General features: G+C 42.5%; 1 pseudogene; it reads left to right on the top strand.

The window, feature by feature from the left end:
* LOC109307019 overlaps positions 1–7,091 on the top strand; it is a 75,175-nt pseudogene that overhangs the window by 8,967 nt on the left and 59,117 nt on the right.

Genomic DNA, 7,091 nt, shown 5'->3' with positions numbered 1-7,091 from the left:
AATTAAAGATATCAAAGATGGAGCTGCCCATTAGCAGCACGATGATAGTGACACAACCAAAGACCATATTGTCTTCAGAATCTTTGATGGAAGGCACAGCATGAGATGTAAGTTCCCCATTAATATCCTTCCTAAAGATGACAGGCCACCAATCCTGGTGAACAACAACATCCTCTTTGAGCTAGATGAAGGAGAGACGGTCCTCATAGGAAAGCACATGCTAATGTATTCTGATTTTGACTCAAGTGATGATTATATTCTCTACAAAATAACCAGGCCACCAAGTGCTGGCAAGATTGTCAAGAAATATCTTCCAGATGGACCAGGTAGAATGGTTATGGTGCCCTAAAGAAACTACCAACTGATGTTATTTAGCAATTGGATTAATGGTAATCTTTTTAGGACATGCAGGTCTTTAATATAAAGACCAGCTAAAAATGCATGGCAGTAGTAGTCTCTGAAGCTAGTATGCTGCTCTGGAATGGGCTTAGCAGTTGTTGGAGGGAGAAAAAGGCAAAGTGTTTTTTTCTGAAAACTATTTTTGCTCTGTTGTATTTTCAAGGTATTCCTGTATTGAGCTTCTTGCAAAGGGATCTTTTTTTATGTCCTCATATACTACCACCATCTGGGAGGGGAGATTTTTCAGGATTCATTTGAGTTTATTTTATCTGACAGCTGAGAACGCACAAATCTTGCAGATATTCAAGTAAGTTGCTTGGTTCTTTGTCTGTGACATAGCGTATTGCAGTGGGGAAGGACAAAGTAAATATAGTGTAGCAAGAAACTGTATTGATGATGGGACTCCTACAGTAAATCTTTTGCATCAAGATAACAATACGCTTCATGGGCCTGACTCCTCACCTGGCTTTTCTCTTACAATAATGTTTTCCACATTTGTACCAGAATTAAAAATAGAGTAGAAACAGAAGTGGAGGAATGGCTACTGGGTTGTTTTCTGCATCCGGAGAGATTACACAGATAAATTATAGAATATCAAGGAACTGAACAGCATAAAATCAGGGACTTGTCCATTCGTGACACATTTTACCTTATCCTTATCAGTCGCTGATCAGTTTTCATGCTCTCGGCTCCCAAAACTCTCCAACTTTTTCTGTAGACTGTGAAAAGTCACATTGTGGCAGTGAAAAACCAATTGCCTGAGGAAGTTCCCGGGACTACTTGTTGTCAAAGAAACGGAGATTGCGCACGTCACAAAGAAGTATCTCCATTTTACAGATGCCGAATCTCCTGACAATCAGCTCATGTTCATAGTCACTAATCATGTTTCTCTCCAACTTCTCCTGGGTATGTATGAAACTGTTGGGCTGCCTTTGTATTTATAAGCTCATAGAGAAAAGATGTATCTTCTATTTTCCCCTCTTGCAGAAATTGTGACGTGGGGAAGCTAATTTTCACAGGCAACCTGAAAAGCTTTAAAAAAGATCCTGCTGTCCCTGCGCTAACATCTTTCACTCAGGTAAACAAGTAGATTGTTTTATATTGTTTGCAGTTACAGTCTGCTATTTTTTTCCCCCTAAACCTCCACTTTTGTATGAACAGGTAGTGAGAAAAGTGTTAGAACAAGTGAGCCCTTAGAGTAATGTTAAAAGACAAATTGCCCCAAATAAAAGTGCATGTAGGTTGAAATTCTTCAAACCTGTGTGTTTAAGGCCTATTATAAGTGAGTTTTAAAATGTGCCACAAAGGGAAGAATGAAGGTGGATGCTACTGTTAGTGTTTGCACCAACCCTAGCATTTGCTTAGGTGATTTTTGGCCTTGTCCTCGATCTTGAGACATACTGAGGTCAGTTCACTGCAGGTGTTCAGTGTGGAGGAGGTTTTAAAAACAACCTTTTTCTCCAGGTCAAATTTTGAGGGTATCATAGGCTTTAGGAGGAGATATTTTCAGAGGAGCAAATGAGAAGTTAAGCACCCAAGTCCTATGCATTACCAGCATGACTTTCACACTTGGTTGTCCTGTTCTGTAATGTGTGTGTGTTGGGGGGGGGGGTTGTTTTTTTTTTTGTTAACCCCTCAAGCAAAAATCACTGTTTTCAGTTGAGTTATATCAAGGATGAACTGGGTCTGATGTAAATGTGTTTAATCCAAGTCATTTGCTCCTTGATAATCCTTGTCCTTGCATTTCAAAAACATGCAAACCCTCTGCCATGCTTCTGTGCGAACACCAGGAGATAACTGCTGAAAGAACTGCTTTGCTTTCATTCACTCTGATCACATGAAAAGAAGGCATGTTATGATTGATATGCCAAACGAATTGAGTGCTACACTTTGAATGATGCTTTTATTGCAGAACAGAAAATTGAATCTGTGAGGTCTGTGTGATGCCGTCACTTGTTTCCTACCAGCATGCCGTAACACATTTGAAGGTTGCATACTTGCCCCCACAAGGAGAGAGAGACCCTGACCCGCTGTTTGTACAGTCTGAGTTTTCTGTTGGCAACCAGCAGGGAGGTGTGGTGGCTGGACTCAACTTTAACATCGCAGTGATGCCTGTGGATGATGAAGCACCAGAGGTATTTATCAACCAGCCTAATTATCTGCCGACATAATGCCTTCTTAATGATTTTCAGCCATAGTATCTAGAGTAAACAGGAGTGCTGAGGGATTGAATCAATGGCAAAGGAGCTAGTTGGTTCTAATGAATTCACTTTAAGCATGTGCTTTTGTTGCCTGAGCTGTTTGCAGCACTGTACCTAGGCTCCTGGTGGCCCTGGGAAAACTTCTAGGATTGGGCCCCCCTTCGCCAGAGATGATGATGATGATGATAATAATAATAATTGAACAACAGAAAAAAATAAACATTTTGGGCCCCCTTTCTGTCTGGGCTGCAGGCAACCGCCCGGTTCACCCATGCCTGTGTCCAGCCCTGGCTGTTTGGTCTAGTCAACCCATTAATTCTTTAGTTTTTATGATGACACAGCCCCTTTCCCTGGTTGCTGCATCGGGTTTTAATAGCCTTCCAGCATTCAAGTGGAGAAAGATCATTAGTAGTAGGCCAAGAAGTCCTGTGAAGTACTGTGGCATAATGGTTTCCAAACTACTCTAATTTCCGTCACTGCCTTTTTAAAGCCCTTTGCGCTCTGCACGGCTTCTAATTTCTACCTGGCTTAAAAAGAACAGCAGTTCTCCTTCAAAGGGAGAGGTGCTTGGCTCTCTGCAGTGGGCTTGTTCTGCATGACCATTCTTCAGCCAAACATGGGAACCAGCAAGTTCTTCACGAGTACTACCTCTCACACCCTTCAGTTAACAGTTGACCAAACTGGCTTGTCTCTCCTTAATTCAGAACTACAACTTCTGTATTTATAGGCAATATACTAGGCCATGAAAGAATGGGGTGTGAATATATGACTCAGTCTGGCAAAGCACTGGGCTGGTACTATTTGGCAAATAATCATGCCAGAGTCTGAGCACATGGCTTATCTAGTGTGCTTATTCTTCTGAACTAGCTAAAATGTATACTACTCAATTGTTCATTGTATATGTTTCAGCTTTTTATTTCTGGTATTTTTGTATATAGTTTTGGGAAAATAGCTTAGTAAATAAGTTTATTTTCAGGACTGCTTGCATAGGGGCAAACTTTATGCAAGTATTAGAAAACTGTTTTGTGGGAAGTAAATTGAATTATGTACTTGACACCTGCATCTCACACCTATGCTCTCTAGTCCAGTGTCTGGATTCTGACATGAGATGTGCTGGTACAGGAGAGCTGAAACTCAGAACATGGGTTACAATGAACAGCATGTGAACAAGTGGTGGACCAAGAATTTTGAACAAATGAAAAAAAGGATATGGCAAATTAATGAATGATTTAAGAAAATTGATCTGCCCACACATGCATTATAAATAGAAAGAAGCAAAATTCATTGATTTTTTTTTTTTTTCGGGCAGTTTTAATAACTAACAAAATTTCTCAGATTTGGGTTAGAAAATGATCACTGATACCATTCCCAGAATAACAGTAACAGCTTTGTAAGAAGAAAATAACATTGGGGTTAAAGAATAAGCACATTAAATGGCTCCTGTTTTTACTTCTGGCCTCATCCACTTCTTTAAAACTGGCATACTTCATCGAACGTGCATTTGTGCTCAGAGCCAAACTCTGATCTTTTTCTTGCTCAGAGTCACACTTTATTTCACCATGCCCTTCTGACTACTAGCCCTGTGAATTCTTCAGAGTAATAAGTAAACTCATTTCCAGTGATTCATAAGCCTCAGAAACCACCCCACGGGAAGAAAAAGTTTTGTGTCAATTAGAAAAAGCTCTTTGCTGGAGTACTGGGGGACAACTTTTAGCAGCTTAAGTTATGACTCAAAGATCCTGGACAAAAGCAGGTCACGCTTCCATAGTTTCTTTGTCTACATTCGAACAAGGGGGCAAGCTCTCTTCCTCTGAGGAGGAAAGGTACCTTTCTACATAAGCTTCTTCATGTCACAATGGGTAGTCTATGACTTTCTAAAGACCCCATATCATCCCTGTGTCTGTTACTAGATGCCAGTATAGGGATATAGAGGCAGCAAACCTTTCCCGGGCAGGCAGATTAGGACGGCTTTTCATTCTATGTGCAGTTAGAGGCTGAGAGAGAGATGATCTAAACAGCACTTTACATTATCCATTTCCACTTCTACTCAGTGAAACAGACTGTATTATATAAGCACCACGATGGAAAAGGATATGTTGCTAAATTGGTTTTCTACCCGCTGTTTGATTCACGACTGCAGGTCAGAAATGTTATGGCTCACCTGCTAGGACTAACTACCTTTCATCAAATTTTAGTCCTACTGAGTGGACTCTACATCCTTTTTAGCACAAGCTTTTCATCAGAGGTCTGGAGATAATGGTTATTCATGCCAGCTAGGTTTTGGCAATGCTTTAAGCTCCAAAACAGGGACTCTTGGGACACTTGGATCCTACCGATGTGTATTTTCAAGCCTTTAAATCCTTCCCAAGGAACACAGTCAGTAATGCTGTTATCTGCAAGCATTCATTCCTGATCCAGGTGGTCTCTCTGGGGGTCCTTTTCTGTGTGCTCTGCTAAGCGAGGGCAACTTTCCGGGGGAAGGCTTTGTCTCCTTTGTATTTTTATTCTGCAGGGTGGTTGTTATTTAGCTGAGGATTTGGTGGTTAGTTACCATGAGAGATCCATATGGAGAGCGGAGGGTAGTACTTGGGTGATTTCAGCTCCAGAAATACAGGCTGCTGCCAATGAGTGTGAGGAGAGCTGCTTCAGCTGACAGTAATATCAAGGCCCTCTTATCTTTTGTGGACCAGGCATGCCGGCAATATCACCTGTATTCAGATATGTACCAAGCTAGTACTTGACAGTACCTTTAATGGGTCTGTAGGTGATTTTTTTTTGCATTGTCTCATTCTAGGTTTGTATGTGGAGGCTTCTCTTATATTTTCAGACCCTCCTGCCTACAGTGGAAGAAGACCCCCCTGCCTAATACTCCTGGGAGGCTGTGAAAATCTACTTAGTAGGCTTTAGCAGCACAGGGGGAAGATGGTATGCATTATATAGGTTCCAGAAGCAGTGGGCCAAGCTATATACGCTCACCTGCAGATGTACACTTGCCCCTTGTGTCAAACTGAGCTGAATTATTTTGCAGTGTAAAAAAAGGATGAGTTGGATGTGCTGCTTCTCAGATCGCTTTACAATAAAAGGAAGTGCATTAGGTTTTTTACCTTTCAGTATCCCCTACTGAGAGGTTACTCTACTTAGTGTCCTTTTAGGAAAATGGTCACTAATTTGTTTTTTCATAGATTCATAGATGCTAGGGTCGGAAGGGACCTCAGCAGATCATCAAGTCCAACCCCCTGCCCTGGGCAGAAAAGAGCATTGGGGTCAGATGACCCTAGCCAGGTACATGTCTAGCCTCCTCTTAAAGACCCCCAGGGTAGGGGAGAGCACCACCTTCCTTGGAAGCCCATTCCAGATTTTGGCAACCTTTCCTGTAAAGAAGTTTTTCCTGATGTCTAACTTAAATCTGCTCTCTGTCAGTTTATGGCCATTGTTCCTGGTTGCTCCAAGGGGTGCCCTGGTAAACAGAGTATCTCCTATTTTTTGCTGCTTCCCCCGCACCCCATCACCCCTGATACATTTGTGGGCAGCCACAAGATCACCTCAGCCTTCTCTTGTGGATGCTGAAGAGATTCAGGTCCCTCAATCTCTCCTTGTAGGGCTTTGCCTGCAGGCCCCTAGCCATACGAGTGGCCCTCCTCTGAACCCTCTCGAGGTTGTTCACATCCCTCTTGAAGTGTGGTGCCCAGAACTGCATACAGTACTCCAACTGTGGCCTGACCAATGTCGAATAGAGGGGAAGTATCACCTCCCTGGACCTGTTTGTCATGCATCTGCTAATATATGATAAAGTGCGATTCGATGTTGTTGTTCGCTTCATCATGTTGACGACTCACGTTCATCTTGGTGTCAGCAATGACTCCGTGATCCCTTTCCACTGCTGTGCTGCTGAGAAGGTCGTCTCCCCCAGCCGGTAAGCGTGCCAGTGATTCCTTCTCCCTAGGTCCAGCACCTTGCACTTGTCCTTGTTGAACTGCATCCAGTTCTGTTCAACTGACATTTCCAACCTGTCCAGATCCACCTGGCTTCATTCCCTACCCTCTAGTGTGTTAACTTTGCCCTATATTTTGGTATCATCAGTGAATTTGGACAGAGTGCTTTCCACACCCTCATCCTAGTCACTGATGAAGATGTTGAACAGCACAGGTTCAAGACCAAGCCCTGTGGGACTCCAATGCCCACACCTTTCCAGGTCAATACTGACCTGTCCACCGCCAGTCTCTGGGTCTGACCCCTAAGCCAATTTGCCACCCATCTGACTGTGTAATCATCTACATCACAGCTTCTCAGTTTATCTGTGAGAATAGGATGAGATACTGTATTGAAGGCTTTCTTAAAATCCAAGTAGATGCATCTAAACATTTTGTGACCTCGTCATAAAAAGAAACAAGGTTAGTCAGGCAGGCTCTACCTCCTATGAATCAGTGCTGTTGCCCTTCAGCATTGTTTTTCCCACGCGACTCCCACAAATGTGATCCTGAATAATTTTTT

The sequence above is a fragment of the Crocodylus porosus genome, unplaced genomic scaffold, assembly GCF_001723895.1.
Source record: "Crocodylus porosus isolate Cpor-Errol unplaced genomic scaffold, CroPor_comp1, whole genome shotgun sequence".
Classification (NCBI taxonomy): domain Eukaryota; kingdom Metazoa; phylum Chordata; order Crocodylia; family Crocodylidae; genus Crocodylus; species Crocodylus porosus.
Note: the sequence above shows the minus strand (reverse complement) of the source record. Positions and strands in the feature narration are given on the sequence as shown.